The 18,186-nt window shown below is 45.4% G+C and overlaps 1 long non-coding RNA gene across 1 annotated transcript in view; it reads right to left on the bottom strand.

Annotated features, from left to right (window-relative positions):
* LOC128339757 (uncharacterized) overlaps positions 1–17,787 on the bottom strand; it is an 87,917-nt gene extending 70,130 nt beyond the window's left edge. The window contains exon 1 of the long non-coding RNA XR_008313198.1: positions 17,657–17,787. This is a non-coding gene — a long non-coding RNA (uncharacterized LOC128339757). The remainder of the gene's footprint in view (positions 1–17,656) is intronic.
* Between the last annotated feature and the right edge of the window lie 399 nt (positions 17,788–18,186).

Here is an 18,186-nt window from a genome sequence, read left to right as displayed (position 1 = left end):
AATACTATTACATCATCATGTTCTTGATGAACATGAAATTGAAAGCAATCCTTAAAAGTCTTTGCCAGATCAGAATATAAATCTGCTAAATAGATAATATTTAATAGTCACATGACACTATGTAGTCCTAGAGGCTTCTGACTTTGCTTTCTTTATTAGAACATCCTAGGCTTTTTCATGGAGAGTTATATGCATATAGGGGAGCTTGAAGCAATTCTAGAAGTTTGCTTAAATTAATACAGAAGAAGTAAATTTCCTTCAGAAAGCTTTGAAGTAAAAAAGAGGGCAGAGACTCAACTGAAGTGAATGTCTGTGTGTTCATGCCAAACACCAGCTTTTCAAATTGCCTTTCAAAGTGAGGGTAAATCTGAATTTTGATGACGGAAAACTGCAGCCTTGGTTTAGTCCTGGGCGAATAGATTCCTAAGAGCTTTCACTTAGAAAAACACTTTCCTTTCTCTGGCAGATGTTCAAACTTCGGACCAGTCTCTAACCCTTGCTAAGCCTTCCTGGCATGGCTCCAGCCCCTGAAAGATCTGAATATTTATTTCTGACAGTAGTTCAGAAGTGTCCATGGCCAGAGGAGGGTTCCTCCTACAGCAAACAAAATATGCAATGAGTTGATAGGAGAATGTGCCAAAAAATATTCCATTACTCCCAGAGTTTTCAGTCTCTCTAAGTGGACATTCCAAAACTGTGGGCACCTGCCCCCTTCTCCACACACCCGCATAACTAATAGAGGAGCTCAACATTCCACGGATGGGGATTCTTAGCCAGCCACCTAGGTCTGTGGACTGGCTGATTACAAGAAAAAGGAGGGAGTAAGACCAGATGGCTCTTCAGAGGATTTATGATGGCTTACAAGAGACTATCCAGAAGAATTCCAGCAGATGTGCATCACAGAGGGTTGCTCTCCTGATCTTTGGAGTCTTCAATCCTGTTTTCATGATTTTGGGGGTGACTGTGCAAAGAACTCGCAGTGGGCCTCTTCCTCAGAAGAAAATGAAACACACAAATCGCAGTCTCTCTTATCTTTACTCAGGCCTGTGTGAAGTGAGATAGCAGCCCTGTTTTGGCAGTGAACCCATTGCTGCTTTTAGGGTCCTGAAATTGCCTTCTTTTATTGTGCTCTGGAGGTGGCCATGAATCAGTCAACACAAGTGAAGAGTAATAAGCCTTATGCAACTTCTACCTTCTGATCCAATCAAGAACACTACAGACAGAAGTGTAGAGAATTTTGCACCTATTCTGAGTTACATTAAATCATAACATAGATGTCTGAAATCACATACATACCATTTTATGTGCTGTGGCTTTCCCCAAAATGCATTGCACTCTTCTGAGGTGCCCATTTGCTTTGGAGAAGACAATTATCCATGGTTGCATGGTTACTGAATAGGCATGGGACCGCTAGATATGTATCCCCAAAAACCTGCAGAGTATCATTAGAGAAGTCTATTCCACAATTTGAGGCATGTGTAACTAATACAAGGTACAGGGAGAAAAAGTAAAATTGCTCTTTCTGATCTTCACTTACTAATTTTGCACATTTTGATGTGGCTGCAAATTTTCTCAGGGTTGGAATAAGAAGGAAAAGTGGACATAAAACAACTCAGTTTTTAATTCTGAGAAATATCACCTGCAACAGAATTTCTTTTTAGAAACAGCAAGAGAAGAACACAACACATTTTCAAACTAGCAAGAAGAAAGGGAAGCTCAAAGGGAAGCTCCCAGTAATGTATACAGTACACTGTATTTTTTTTAAAAAAGTGATTTACAGTCTATTTTTTTGAACATGACATCACAACAGCCTACTATTTACATATTGCAGATGGGATATTCAGGCTTGGAGGAATGACATTCTCAATGAGCCTATTCAGCATTTGAAGGTTATATCTGAAGAAGTCTAATTCCTTGATCACATGGCTCACAATAAGGTGATTAGTACTTCAGTCTGAATGTTGCCGGGCCTGCTGGATACTAGAAAATGGCCAGAGACTGCTGTTTGTATTTTGGCTTTTCATAGAAATTGTTCACACACTGGTCATTACCCTGCAGGCTAAACTAGGACCTGTTTTTTTAAAAAAAAAAAATTGTACAAAGCAGCCTTAGGGTGGTCTGTTAGCACTATGTAACAATGTAACAAGATTGAACACTTTATTTTTCACAATTTCATCATACTCCCCCTCTGCTCTCACCATACTGCATATACTTTTTTTTAACTATCAAGAAAGTAAAAATGATGTGGAACATAATAATTTTCTGAAGTAATCCAGACTTGTATTCACAGGGCCTAATTACTCAGTGTGACATTTAAGATGGCTTGCCGTGCCATGTTGCAGTTATGATGTGGCATTCAAATTGGCCACAGAAGGCATTTCACATTTTGACCTTCCAGTTCTTCTTGCAATCTGCCCTTGCAGCAACTAATTTATTTCCTTTGATGCCAATTAGGCAAATTATCTGACTGTTGTAATCTGCCTATTGGGAAGCAGTAGCTCAAAATAATAGTAATAAATTCTACACCTCCCCTCCCCTGATGAAATTCTAATAGTCAACAAAAAGATGGTCAACACATGTCAGATTCCCTGTTCAATGTGCCCTTCTTTGGGTGAGAGAAGAACCAGGTATCTGGACTACAAAGTTGCCCTATTTTAAAAAGATTAACAAGTCATTTATATTCTGACCCCAAACATAATTAAATATTTAAAAATCTTTCAGTTTAGGATGGAAGTTAAACTTGTGAAAATCGGAAGTTAAGATGGTCACATTAACCTCTGCATCATCTAAGTATTGTATGACTTTGTGTGAGGCTTTTGTCTCTGATGTTATGCAGATGGCTTTACAAATTAGACTCCATGCACCCATATTTTGCCTTGATCTTCCAAGTTGATATTGGGCTGGGGGAGCATATATCCAGACAGAAATTCAACAGGCGTAGCTTCCCCAAAGATCCTAGCCCTGCCATGTAAATATTTAAGATGTGAGACATCAGGAAACCATGACCTGCTATGAAATGATACCATATACTCAATGAAAAGATATCCCCTATAGAGTAAATATCTTTGGCCTCTGCAGGAATACATACCTTAAGGTAGCAGTAACAAGAGACTGTGTATTCCTTTTTCTTGAGTTAATTTACATTTTTCTTAAAAGGTATTAAGAATTCTGAGTGAAAGAATAAAACTACACTCACTTAACTGTGGCTCGCCACTTTTATGTTCTCCATCAGTCGAGTACAGGTCTGTGTGTACATATGCAGCATTTAATAGCTGTTGGCAAGCTGCAGAGATTTACAATTCTTGGAACACCAGATTTTCTGAGTGACAGTTACTTAGGTGAAATTTACTATCAAACGTTGGGTGAAATGTTTGAAAGTTCTTCTTCCTCTAGTGCTTGCTGGATGGCTTCTCCTCACCCATTTTATTTATACTTTGCTTAATGTTGGAGTAGAGCTTATTGAAAAATCATTGCTATATTTTACCCTGTGCCTGATATAGAAGGCATACCATGGGACTGTTGAAGTTGATGTGGCATAAAGCACCTCCAGTATTGCGTCTGCACGTAGCTAATTCACACAATCCAAGACTGGGCTTATTTTCATTCCTTGATGCCATTTTTCATTTGCCTGAATTTAATGAGTGAATTGGTAATCTTTATTGTTTACCACAAGGCAAGTCACTGTCAGGTGCTACACTAAGCTGTGTGCAAGAGCTACATACCTCTTTAGAGGTTCACTACTGATCTGGGTCCACATGGGTCCTTTCCGGATAGCAACTTACATTTGCTTCACTGTGCATAGACTTAGTGTGTGTGTGTGTGTACGTACGAGTGGAGGATTGACACCAACTTGCACACGGGAAGTGCAAAGGGCCATTCACATAATCACAGCCTGTATCCAAGTTTTATCTTGACATTTCCAGTTCACAAAAGATCATAGGAAAATAGTAGCTGATTTTCCTAATGTTGAAAACAGTTTGCTGGGCTACTCTGGATTTTCTGTGGAGTCATGTCCCCGCTGAGCGAAGTATCCCTGCCCTCCTCCTGCCCCATTTTTGGCCAATGGGGTTGCAGAGGGGGCTGTGTGTGAAGGTGTGCTTGTCCCAGGCAGGGGACCCTTAAGCTTGCATCACTGTCCACCTCCTTTGATGGATCAGCACTGCGACTGAACCCAAGAAGCTGCATAGATTTGCTGTCTGCAAGAAGAGAGGCTGGGATAGTGGTGGTGGAAACAGCACCCCCCCCCGCCCCTGCCCCACCTTGGATCAGAAAAGATTGCAAAAAAGATTGCAAAACCCTATCCACACACAGAAACCCTTTGAGCCGGGTCTCACAATCAGTGAGGCCCGGTTTCTGCAGCAGAGTGGGGAGAACAGGCTAAGCCCGCTCTCCCTGCTCACGATCAGAGCGGGAGCCCTGGGAATGAGGGCGGGGAATGAGGAGGTGGGCCCCAGAGTGGGAATGAGGAGGTGGGCCCCTCCACCACCTCTGCAACCCCTTGGGCCAAAAATGGGGCAAGAGGAGGGCAGGATTGCCGGCTCCGTGATGGAGCTGGCGGGGGCTGGGGAGCTTGGGGGCCACATGGCCCCCAGAAGCTCTAGTATGCCCTGCGCGAGTGTGCAGGGCATACTGGAGAGACCCCCAGAGCCGGGAGGCAGCTTTTCGTTTCCCCTTTGGGGGTCTACTCATGAGTATCTGCAGCGCAGAGCCACACCGTGGCTACTCACGATTGGGAAGCCCAGGTTTGCGGAGCGCTTGCTCCGCAAACCCGGGCTTAGGGGAGGGCTACAAAAGTGGGCTAGCTGTTTGTAAGCCACCGGGCTCACCTGCAAGCCCGGTGGTTTACATGAGCAGCAAAAATCGGGCTAGGCTCTCCAAGCCCGATTTTTGCTGCTCGTGAGAATAGCCCCTTTGTCTATGCAATGCATAGAAAAATACATATGTCTGAGAAGGATGGGGCTCATTTCCATTAAAAAAACCTAACGATTGCAGCATAAAATAATCAGGGCATTGGGAGAAGGGAGCTAGAGACCATGAGAGATCTGGCAGATATTTTAAAATCTTTAACTGTTTGTGGAGGGGGAGGGGGTGGAAAGTACCAGAGAGAGAAAGAAGGTTGGGGACTAAAGCAAGCCCTATATAAATAGCTGGTTTTTAAAAGTCTGGGGTGTGTGTGTACGTGTAAAAATCTCTTTTTGTATGGTCTTGTGCACAACAAGCTTTGCAATAGAATTGCAAAACTTGCACAAGGCTGACAGTAGAAACAGCATGCTGCATCCCCTGCAGATGACCTTGTGCACATTAACTGAGAAAATGGTTAAAAAAAAGTGGAGTGGGGGGGAAGGAAAGCTAGCCCTCCACTATGGCTGCTGGTACACATCATCCTTTGCTACCTGCCCAGAGGCAAGTGCTTAAGTGGAAATGAGTAGGTGGGCCCCTCCACCACCTCTGCAACCCCTTGGGCCAAAAATGGGGCAGGAGGAGGGCAGGAAAGTCTCTGCTTGAGAAAAACAAACAAACATGGGGACTCGTGGCCAAACTTCATAACAAATGGGAAATTATGAACGGCCACAGCTTTACTCCAAACTATGCATTAATTGGTTTATTTCCTTTTATTTGCACTTTGAATACGATCGTACTAAGTCATGCAATCTTACCACTTCCTCCCATGCTTAAGAGGTCGGTAAAATGAGTACCCAGAATGTTGGGGGGCAATATGCTAAATCATTGTAAACTGCTTAGAGAGCTTCCAGCTATAGAGCGGTATATAAATGTAAGTGCTATTGCTATTGCTATTGCTATTAAGCTTGCAGTCTGGGAAGCACCATGGTGAATTGGTTAATCATGAATACTTCCAACCCAGGCAGATAGAAGATAACTGTATGGAACTAGAAAAAGTGTGTTTTGGACTTTATGTGACTTATCCCCGTAAGGCTTATCCCCTTAAGGATTAGCACCAACTTGCTTTGACTTGGGGGCCACTGCCACTGTGCTCAGCAGAAGAGAAGGGGTGCCTGGCTCACCGTGATGGGCACCTGGTGGAGCCCCTCTCCCTGTGCAGCTCCCCTTCTCTTCCTCTGTGCATGGCGGCCGCCCGGACAAAGCAGCCCAGGGTAGGCTGCCCTGCCCCTTCCATTCAGTGCGGCGGCCAGCTGAATAGTGGGGGCAGCCTACCCTAGGCTGCTTTGTCAGGGATGCTGCCACCACTGTGTGCAGCAGGAGTAAAGGGGCACTGCACAGGGAAGGGGGTGCTGCTGGTGAGCACGGCAGCCCCAGAAAGAACTGGTGATAGCTCCAGCAGCAGCTGCACACAGTTTCTTTGAACCCGTCCACACAATCACAGCTCTGCCCCTGATGCCAATACATTCTTCAAAGCCAAACATGTTGTTGAATGCTTGCTTGATTTTGACATCTTAGATGGTGTAAAAATGGTGGTGGATTAAGAACCAATGTAATGCAATGGCTAAGAGATTTAGAGTGGAACCAGGTTCAAATCTTCACTCAGCTCTGAATCTAATTGAGTCAATCTCTATAGCTGCCCATGGTAAGGGGCAGAGGCGTAGCAACAGTGGAACTGGGGAGGGGGGCAATTGTCCCCAGACCCCCAAGGTCAGGAGGAGGCCCCAGGGCTCCCCCTTGCCCCCTTCTGCACCCAGCCAGCGGACAAAGCACTTGCCGGCTGTGAGTGTGAGACAAACCCCTCTTCTCTCCAGGCAGAGTTTCAATTAAATGTTGATGGAGGAGGAAAAGGCCCTCTCCTGGGCATGGGCCCCTCCCTTGAGTCTGTCTTCAGACTCAAGGTGGTGGTGTTAGTGTCGAGTATGCAGAGTTTCATTTCCCTTGTCAGCAATTGGTGGAATCGCTGAAAGGGAGCTCCTTTCCAGGCTCGCCCTCGGCCCTTGCCCCCTTCAGCACCCAGCCAGTGAACAAAACACTTGCTGGCTGTGAGCACAAGGCACACCCCTCTAGGAGGGATGAATCCTTTCAGCAATTCCACTAACAGGTGACAGAGGAAATGAAACTCTGCTGGGTTAGACATCAGATGCAGGGAGTGTGGCTTCGGGCATGTGCACGCTTTGCCCAGGGGGCAGGGGAGCTGCCAGTTGGACTTTGTTCTCTGGCCACCACCAAGCTCCCTATGTCCCTGGTAAGGGGGGTTCACGTACAGATTGTGTGTTACCACAGACAGAGGTGCCACATGTGCAATGTGTCACCAGGGCCACCAGGGAGGGGGGTGAACACAGGTCCACCCTCCCCTAGCTATGCCAGTGCCTTCAACTTGGGTATCCCATTGATAGTTTTTCTGTTTGTGTGCATGTACAACCACACACACTTAAATGTAACACTTAAGGCACAGGCTACCCAAGTCACTGGCTTATATCCAGACTAAGTTACTGGTGAATATTCTGACTGAAATTAATAGGATAAGTAACCCATTCCTATTAATTTCAGTACGACTGATTATGAGAAACTGAATCTGGATGTAAGCTAGTCAGTAGCTGAGCCCATTTAAATTTCTGTGTATGGATTACACACAGTTACACATAAGACAAATTTAAGTGTTACAACAAGGGAGACAGACTATTACAGTCACTGACTCACATCCACACTAAATTACTCATAAGCAGTCTTATTGAAATAAATGGGACAAATTTATGTGTCATATTAATTTCAATGCGAGTAGTCAGTACTAATTTCCCAAAGCCTGTCAGTCAGGTGGAGGGGAGTGTTGAGGTTTGCCTCAGCCAATCAGCCAGCCAATCGGTTGTAGCAGAGGAGGATCTTCATCCTCCTCCTTCCCCTTCCACAGCAGATACATGACTGAGGATGTGTCGGCTTCAAGCCAGCAATCCTCATATGGGGAACAAATAGTATGGCTGCAGTGTGGGGAAGCAGAAGGGTGCTGAGTACCCCTTGGAGACCTGCAAGTACCCCTAGGGGAACCCCTGTACTAAAGCACACGGTGCTCTGGACCCAAACCTATAAATGGTGTGTATTTGTTGGACTGAAACTAATCTAAAGAACGTTTTGTTACTGGCTGTTTAAATCTTAGAATAATGGTCTCTGTAAACTTCTGTTTAAAAGGATAATTTCATTCCCTAAAGAGTTATTGTCACACACGCCAAGGAAGTTAAAGTCTTGGCACAAAAAAACTGTGGAGGACGTATTGTATATGTCTTTTTTTGTTTTTAATCTTCAGACTTTAAGAGCTACAGTCACTAACACTGTTGATGAATTCCTTCTGGTCAGTGCTGAATAGCTCCTTCTGCTTTATAAAGAAGGTCACTGAACCAAAGAAGAACTTATAGAAATGACATGCTAATGCTGGAACTGCTGGTTGGCTACGAACTGATATTACTTGCTGGGGAAACCTTTTACTTCTGAGGATAATTTCACAGAGCTGCAATCTGGCGAGTATTTTGAGAAAACAATCACATATTCATGTGAAAACTTATCTATAACTCTATGCTACTTCACAATAGTACTCTACTAGTTCAGCTACTGGAAGAAATGGAGAATGGAGCTCGCCAAAGTGACTTTCACTCTCGTTTTTTTCTTGAACTCATTGTGTGTGAGTGCATGAGAGGAAAGAAAATTCATTACTAAGGAAGTAAAGCAAAGTAATAACTGTTGTAGTTTCTCAAAATTCCTCTGGCTTCCCCTGTTTGCTTCTTTCTCATAGCCGCTTCTGAGCCAGTTTTTAGCTTGGCTAGTGTTTTTTCTTGGGGCATGTGTGGGGTGAAGTTCTAGTTCTGGTTATTACCTATACAAAGTGCTGTTTATTACCTATAAAGCCCTGAACAGTGTAGGTCTAGGGTATTTTCTTTGTCATGAACCCTGATGCCTTTTAGGATTATCTGGGGAAGTCTGGTTATGGTTGCTGCCGGCTTGTCTGGTGGCGACTTGAGGCTGGACCTTCTCTGTGGCTGCTTCAAGGCTTTGGAATACACTTCCTGTCAAAATAAGAGCTTCTACATCTCTGATTGCTTTTTAAAAGATCCTTAAGAGGTCTTTTTAAAAACCTGTTTTCTCAGGCTTTTAGCTACAGCTGATTTTAAACTGTTTTGTTGTTTTACTCTGTGAAATTGTTTTGTTTTATTCTCTGAATTGTTTTAATTTTTTTAAATTGTATGAAAGTATTTTAATTGTTTTAATTTATATTGTAACTTGGATTATCTACACCACTTAGAGATATTTATATCAGGCAGTATATAAAATACAACAAAACAACATTTTGACTCATTCATACTATGATGGCCTCATTCCTGAGCAACAGCTTGGACCTGAACACAGAGGAAGAGCAGCTGGTCAAATCTTTTTCACCAGAAGAAAAGAAAGACCCAGTCTATCAGTTGGGCTTGAGGCTGGTAGCCTAGAACTCAAGATCCTGAACCCAAACTCCCAAAGGCAGATCATCCTTTGTCTAACTTTTCTAAAAGACTGAGCCTCACCTTTCCAGGTACCTTCTGATTTGATTTTGGATGGAGCAAATAGGGATTCTAGGACAAAAGGTGATCCCTGATAAAATGAGCAACCACACCCCAAACTGCAATCAAGGCAAGTCCCAGGACAGTTATTTAGATCTGACAAACTAGACCCCTTTTGTCTGGACATCCATTTGAATAGCGTCGACCATTTCCTCCAGATCCTGTACTAGAACATTTCTAATTATGTATTTTATTCCCCTCCAGTTTTTCCACCTTTACAGCCCTAATAGAAAGCCCCAAAGGAAAAATCCTATAAATATTTTTGGACTCATACTCAAGTGTTTAAATGTAAAATTGGTAACACAGTCTGCATTCTAATGCTCCAAAGTCTACCTGACCAAGTGCCCACTATGCACTCAGGCCCCATTCCCCTTGAGCTGAATGACAGGGCTGCTGAAATCCTATCTTTAAGCCAGAACAGTAGACTGAATCCTGAATCCAGAACAGTAGTCCAGAATCCTGTTCAACCTTCTGGCTAACAGATTCGTCCATCCTGGATCAGGATGGCAATCTGGTCCCTGGCTGAGGAGATAAAGATCCAACTCCAGACTCATGGGAGTTTCCAACAAAAGCTTCACCAGGTCCGAGAAGCAAGGGTGGCAAAGCTAGTGAGGGGCTACTAGTATGATGTCTGCATGGAGAGCATGAACTTGATGAATAGTTTGTGGAAAGACTGCTATCATTGGAAAGGCAAAAAGCAGACCAACTGGCCAATCTGCCAAGAGGGCATCTATGTCTTCCGTGCCCTGAGCATGATATGTGGACATCAAGCAAGGAAGCTTCACATTTACTGGGGAGGTGAACAGGTCTATGAGGGGGCTGCCAAATCTTTTGCACTGTATGACTGAAGGTTGGAATGTTGGGGGACCACTCTGCCTGATCTACCTGTGACCAACTGAGCCAATCGGTCACCTAAAAGTTTAGTTCCCCTTTTAGGTGTTCTGCAGCCAGAGATAGCAGATTGGACTCTGCCAAAGAGAGAAGAAGGACCGTCACCTGCATCAGAGACCGCGGCTTCATGCCCCCTGGTCTACTGACAGGGGCTTTCGCAGTCGTGTTGTCCATTCAGACCAAGATGTGCTGATGATTGACTTGGGGAAGGAACTCCTGGAGCGCTCGCCAAATTGCCCAGTGTTCAGCCAGTTTATGCTGTGGGTTCTGTCCTCTATTGACCATGTTCCCTGGACCAAAGGAGCTGGCAGTGAGCCCCCCCACTCCATCAAACCGGTATCCGTGGTAACCTGAATTTGGGTTACCAGGAAGAAATACACCCTCTTGATGGTGGCAGGAGACATCCACCAGGCCAGAGATTATGCTACCTCTTTGCTCAGAAACAACTAGAGGCATGACCTTTGAGAAATTTTGTCCTGCCGTGGAGAAGTGCCCACTCCAGGGGATGGGAGTGAAACCTTGCCCAAGGGTGAGCCCTATGGTGGACACCATGGTGCCCTGCAACTGGCTGAGGGAAAGGAAACTGGCTCTCAGATGGCACTGAAGAGCTCGACAAACTGAGATCAGCTTTTCCCTTTCATGGTGTTGATGGAGAATATTGGTTTGAGGGGACAGGGAACTGTTTTGGACATTCACAATGAAACCATTTGCCTGGAGGCACTGGAACATGTCCTGCACATCCCTGAGGCTCTTCTGGATCGTTGGTGATCTGATCAAGATATCATCCCAGTAAAGGTGGAAGTTCTCAAGTAAAGGTGGAAGTCCCAGTAAAGGTGGAAGTTCTCCTGGTTCTCAAGTGTGCCACGAGTGCCACTGTGATCTTGGTGAACACCCTCAGCACAGCTGAGAGACCAAAGAGGAGGGCCCAATACTGAAAGTGAGTCCTGTTGTTAGTGAGCTGGAGGTACCTGCTGTCCAGGGGCTGAATTGTGATATGCAAGTAGGCCTTCTTCAGGTTGATTGAGGTGAGAAGATCCCCTCTTTGTACCACCATCAGAATGGCATCTCTATCTAGAACCAGAGGAAGCAGTTCAAGAACTTCAGATCCAGAATGCATCTCCATTTCCTGTTCTTCTTTGGGGAAAGAAAGAGAACATAGTACACCTCCTGGCGCTGTTCAGTTTGTGTGTGTGTGGGGGGGGGGCACCGGTTCTATAGCTTGGATCAGTAAAAGATGCTGAATTGCAGACATTGGTGAATGTATGCCCTTCGTCCTCGACTTGGGGGAGGTTAGAAACCTGTTTGGGGGCTGGAACACAAGCTCCAAGGAATACCTTTGAGAGATAGTTTGCAAGATGCAAGCATCCTTGACCATGTGGGACCAGATGTGGGCAAACTCCTGCAGCCAACCCCTCCCCCCCGGAAGGCTCTAGCCATTGGTTGTTGTTGTTGTTTCTGAACCCAGCTTTGTAGGGTTGGGAGGACTGAGAGCTTTTGTTGTTATCTCGAAAGGAGTTCTGTGGATTGAACTAGGAAGGGTGATCCTGCCTTGGCTGTCAAACTCGAAAGGAAAAGTTTGGGCTTTCATACTGAGGTGGGGCTGTTTTTACAGATCTGTGGTTCTCCTTGAAAGAAGGCCAAGGCACAGCCTTCTTCTTGTCTTTAGTCTCCACCAGGACAGGCTATAGATTTTCCCCAAACAACTTCCCTCGTTTGAAGGTGGAGTTGGCCAATTTAATATGTGACTTCTGATCCACCCGCCAGTTTTTAAGCCATAAAACATCCATGGTTTGGGCGGATAGCTGAGTCACATCCAGCTATGAGTCGACCATAAAGGCCACTGCCCTGTTAAACTTATTAAGCCCTTGCCTGAGCTTGGAGGCTTCTGGAGGCACCAGGCATGGGGGATGCCTGATCCACAGCTTAGATATGCATGCAAAAATAGATTTTGCCATGGAGGTGCACATGGAGAGAACAGTCGCCTCATGTGATCTGAGAAGGGCAGCATCACATTTCCTGTCCTCTTGGTTCTTTAAGGAGTTTTACCCATCTTTGAATAGAATCGCACCTGTGACTAGGTTGGCAATCTCAGCATCAACCAGAGTTTGTCCACCACCAGTTTGGAACAGCAACTCCTGATGGCAGGAGAGGGACTCATGCCCTCAGAGAGCTTGTCCCATTCAGCCTGAATGGTGTTCAAAAATAAACTACCACCTCCTGTGCATGAGCCACCTGGAGAACCTCCGGGTTTCCTTTAGCTTGATTGGGGACCAAGGGAATGGCACCCTCCAACTTCAGCCTTATAAAGCAGAATGGGAAAATCCTGCAGAGTAAATAGCCTGTGGGACACTGATTTGGCAAAATCCACCTCCTCCTTGGAGAGTTCCCCTTCTTCTCTGTCAGACTCTGGAACCTCAGAGCCTGTAGGTTCAGATTGATCAGGCATAGCAGGAACCTCAGGCTTAGGCACATGGGGTGATAAATTGGGTGGCTGATGGGTGGGACGTTTGATCTCATCACGAGGGGAGGGAGAGGGAGAACCACTGGAGGAGCATCTAGATCATGGCTTAGGTTTGTTATCTTCATTTTTGTCTTTGATCCTCTTGTTGGAGTGTCCTCTAAGGGAGCTGTGATCTGGCACAGGCCCTGATAAGGATTGAGATCCACTTGCATCCCAAGCAGCTGGGATCTTTGGGCGGGTGGCATTCACTGAGTTCCTCGGCCACTATCTGCCTGAATACTGTTTGCAGGCGCTTGTGGCCCTCTTCCTCTGCCTCCTTGCCCTCTGCAGTCTTTCCTGCATCAGCCCGGCTGCACATCAGATCCCCCTGAACCTGTCCCAGCAACCTTTGAATCCGAAGGTTTTGGCTGACTCTAGCAATGCGAGCAGAGAGGGCTGCTGTGCGATCTGGGCCAGGTGCGAACTGGCTACATTGCACTTCTCTGTGGCTGGGGCATTGTCTGCCCTGCTGGCACTAAGCCACAGCCGCTTCAAGAAACAGTTCTTCCCTGCGGCCTTGGACATTGATTTTCCCCACCTTGGGGTGGGGGATCAATCCCCTACCCGGCGTGCCATGGCGGCAGCAGTGGCAGACGCTTTTGCATGGGTGCATGCCTCATCAAATGCCAAGGCAACGAAGGAGAGAGGGAGACAGAGAGAGAGGGAGATACTTCTCTCTCGCTACTGCTGGCCCACACAGCCGTGAAGGTGCATCACACGCAAAACGTCTCGGCAAAAGGAATGCCCGCCGCAAAACCATCTCCCTTCCCCCCCCGAATCAGGCTGCACACAATAGGGAAGGCTTGGGGAAGGAGACTGACTATCCAAATGAAGCATGCCTACACAAAAAAATTGAGAGAAGAAAACCAGCTCCTGCTGTGAGTGGAACAGGGCAAAGACTGGAGCCTGAGGGGTTGGTTTTCCAGGGTCATTTGCATCACACTGAATTATTGGCCTCTAGATGGTGAGAACTTCTTAAATTCTAACTACAGAAGGTTAAGCTTTACTTAAGCCTGGACTGGGTCTGTGAGACTCAGCAAGTGCCTCATGCTACCTATATTTTAGGTTGTACTTATATGCAACATAAAAGAGCTCTAGCTCTTTTTCTAATATATCTGGATATTTGTCCTAAATGCCATTTTTTGGGTAGCTTGAGTACCTTTTCTTTTTTTAACCTGTCATGCTGGTTCCTTGAACTCTAGCAGTAGTGGGTGTGACTAACAAAGGTATAATTAAGCAACACGATGAGACAGCATGTGAACTATATATGCCTATAATTCATATCTTATGTGTTCTGTTGAGTGCTGAAAGCTGTTGAATTATTATGGTGTAGCTCACTCTGTGATGAGAGTGTGAGTGGGGTTAGGAAATTGTATTGTACAAAAAAGATTTGAATAAAGAAGGAACTAGTTTTATGTGGAGAGCAAAGGGGTTTTTAAAAAACTGAATCTGTACCTACAGAAGAATCCACAGTAGTATTTATTTATATGAATACATAATCTGCCTGACTTAGGAGGGTGACTTCCAGCTTTTCAAACCTTTCTGTTATTTACCTTAAATGATCCCATCCCTCAACACGAGGAGAACCATTTTCCATATCCTACCTCTTCATACCCATTCCTAACCCAGTGTTATTCATAAGCAAGAAATTCCAGGAAAACGTCCTTCTTTCTGCTCCTATGCAATTTACATGCATATAGATATTGTTGCCCTGCTTCACATCTTATTTATAGGTTCTAGCAGAGGGAAGTATATTGTTCTCTTGCCCTTCCTTCAAAGGCTTGAGGGGAGTTTACATGGTTTCCCCTTCCCTATGAGGTAGGGTAAAGGTAACGTGTGCCATTGAGTTGGTGACGACTCCTGGTGCCCACAGAGTCCTGTGGTTGTCTTTGGTAGAACACCGGAGGGGTTTACCATTGCCATCTCCCATACAGTTTGAGATGCATCTTCCTATATCGCTGCTGCCCGATATAGGTGTTTCCCATAGTCTGGGAGACATACCAGTGGGGATTTGAACCAGCAACCGCTGGCTTGCTATTCAAGTCATTTTCCCGTTGTGCCATTAGGTGGCTTTTATGAAGTAGGTTAGGCTATGTGAAAAAGTGCCTGGATCAAGATCACCCAGGGAACTTCGTGGCTGAGTGGGGATTTGATTCTGCATCTTGTCCAAGTCCAGCACACTAACCGTGATGGTTGTGTCCCAGTGGCTCCTGGCTTTCCTACATCTATTTATTTATTTAAACACATTTATACCACTGTGGTGAACTGGGTTAATCCAGGCCAGCTTTTGAATGGGGCTTTAGTTAGAGTCGGTGTCAACTCCTGGCAACCACAGAGCCCTGTGGTTTTCTTTGATAGAATACAGAAGGAGTTTACCATTGCCTCCTCTCACGCAGTGTGAGATGATGCCTTTCAGCATCTTCCTATATTGCTGCTGCCCAATATAGGAGTTTTCCATACTCTGGGAAACACACCAGCAGGGATTCAAACCAGCAACCTCTTACTCCCTAGGCAAGTTACTTCCCCGCTGTGCCATTAGGTGGCTTGGGCATATCGAAGTGGATGCCAAAAAACAACTCTACCTCTCTTCCCACCAGCTCCCTGAAAGGTTACTTTTGGGGGTTGTAGGAACCTTGGGAACAAGTTGGGATGGGACACAGGAAGATGAAGGGGATATTCCTCAAAACCAGTGCAGGAATATTTCACAAATGAACTTGTTAGGTATGTTTATTTCCAACACATTGTATATTAGCAACATGCCCTTCACAATAACAACCACCTCATGCAATAAAATAAAAGTCTAAAGACAAAACACACAAATACATTATTTGCACAAATTGGAGGAGCGCTGTTCCAAAAAGAAAAGGAATGGCAGTTCCCTTAAGGTCTTTGATAAAAACCAATGTTCCACAGGTGCAGTTCCCCCAACACTTAAGGGCATATCTACACTACACATTTTAAGCCAGATTCAAACCTGCTTAATCGTCATAGTGCCTCACCACCCAGAAGGCGCGTAACAATGATAGGGCAAGGGGAGACAGTTGTCTGGGGGCCCCACTGCCTGGAGGGGCACCCCAGAGGCACCTCATGTGACTCCCCATTGCCCCCTGCCCAGCCCCATAGCCTCTCAGCCACTTGCCCTGTTCACCGTCTCTCCTGCTTGTTCGGCTGGCCCGCAATCCAAGCAGCAGGCAAGCTGCAAAGAGCTCCTTTTCTCCCGCCTCTCAGCTGATCGGTGGGTGGGCGGGGCTTCCAGGGAGGCCTCCGTGTAGGCCGCAGTGAAGCCTGAACTCAAGTAGGGCCCAAGCAAGCCAGGAAGGAGGAGGCAGCCAGAGTGTTCTCTGCAGCAGAAGACCCCTTGCTGTCCTGCTTAACCCAGACCAGCATTTGCCAGGTAGAGTGTGAACTCCTTTTTGTGGTTACTTTTCCCGCCCCCCGCCCCATATATAGGGATCTGCTTGCCATAGGGCTTGGATATGGGGGGGGGGAGGGACCGAGAAGTCTCTGAATATTTATTTTGAAACAGCTTGGAAAATTTGCTGACTTAAAAAAAAACTATCTAAAACGTCCTATAAGTGGCTTGTTTCATGGCAGAAAATTGCAAAAACTTCTGGAACAGTATTTTATTAATTTTATTTATTCATTCATTGATTTATAAATGCACTTCTGTTCAAGTTGTTTTGCAACCCAGAAGGTCTGAGTGAGAACTGTGAAGCATGTGTGGTGCTTTTATTTAGTGTGTTCTAGGCATTAAAAGTAATACAAATGTATAGTACTCAATGTATATCACTATATATTGTGACGTGTGTGTGTGTATTCAGTGAAATGTATTTGCAGGCAGCATACTTATTTTGGAATACCAGACTTAAATCCTTGGGGGCCTGGGGTGTGCGGAGGCCCTGGACTTTGAGGGGGGGGGCCATTTTAAAATCTTGTCTCTGGGCCCACTCCAACCTTGCTACGCCCCTGGTGAAATGTATTTGCAGGCAGCATACTTATTTTGGAATATCAGACTTAAATCCTTGGGGGCCTGGGGTGTGCGGAGGCCCTGGACTTTGGGGGGGGGCATTTTAAAATCTTGTCTCTGGGCCCACTCCAACCTTGCTACGCCCCTGCCACCCAGGCCCTGCCAGCTGCAGTTCTTTGATGAAAGGGTTCTAACAAAGGCTTCTCAGCATTTGCGCAAAATTGCAGTTCCCACGAGTTGTGGGGGTTTTTTGGGGGGGGGGGTGTTGGTTTTTTGTTTTTTATGGTCAGGTGACCCAAAATGATGAAAGCTGTTTCGAACTAGTTTAAATGTATGGTCTTTTGGAATATGATCACCATAGCACAACCCACCATATAAGCCTTCTCATTCACTAGCCAAATTATTCTCCATCTCTCTTTAACAAGCCTCCATCAATTCGAGATCTACTGTGAGAGGTAGACAAAACAGGTGAGTGGTCCCTTTTTAATGCAAATGCAGAAGACCTTAATGATGTCTGAATAAACAGAACAGAACTGTTAAGGAGGCAGGAGAAAACAATATGCAACTCAAAGGGGGAAAACATTCCTCTAGTCTTCAGAAGGGAACTATCAAATTTGGGCTAACAGGTTGAAAGATTTACTACACATTAATTAGGAAAGGTAGGACTCCTCAAGACCAACAGTTGCTAAATGTCAAATATGGTATTTGCAGTTATAAAAACTACAAAGCCAGGAGACACAAACAAGTTGAAGCACATTCTTTCAGGGCAGACAGGGAGGCAAATTTCAAGGGTACAACAAAGAAACTCACCCCCACCAACAGTCAAATGTTGTCCAGTGCTATATTAACAATGAAGTTTGCTTCTTTGCTGAACTGAACATCTTATTTTCAAGTCCATTCCTCACACGATGCAGGAGGAACTGTTCCTACAACCATTGCAGTGCTAAACAAAATGGTGATTCCTGCTCTTTTTGTCTTGCCTTTCTTGAAATATATGGCCCTCCCCTCTGGCCACTCTGATTGGCTGATAGGGTAGTCAGTCCACATGATGCCTCCTATAAGGTCGTTTCAATGTCATTTCAAGCTCTGCCTGCTTTATGAAAACAAAGGCAGGCCTTTTCATTGGCTGCTGCCTCATTAATATTTAAATAAAGAGGAGAACACTGTTCAGCCTTTTTGATAGGGGCCTGCTACCGGCACCCACTCTATGTAAACATTGCTGGGCAGGCAAGCTGCAGGCAGGGAAGTGTAGGGGGCAGCCACACACAGGGAGGCAGTGAGTTATCAAAAATGGTGGTGGCATTGATATTTTGGGAGGGTGCTGCCCACTTTGTCCTAAG

The sequence above is a fragment of the Hemicordylus capensis genome, chromosome 1, assembly GCF_027244095.1.
Source record: "Hemicordylus capensis ecotype Gifberg chromosome 1, rHemCap1.1.pri, whole genome shotgun sequence".
NCBI lineage: Eukaryota > Metazoa > Chordata > Lepidosauria > Squamata > Cordylidae > Hemicordylus > Hemicordylus capensis.
Note: the sequence above shows the minus strand (reverse complement) of the source record. Positions and strands in the feature narration are given on the sequence as shown.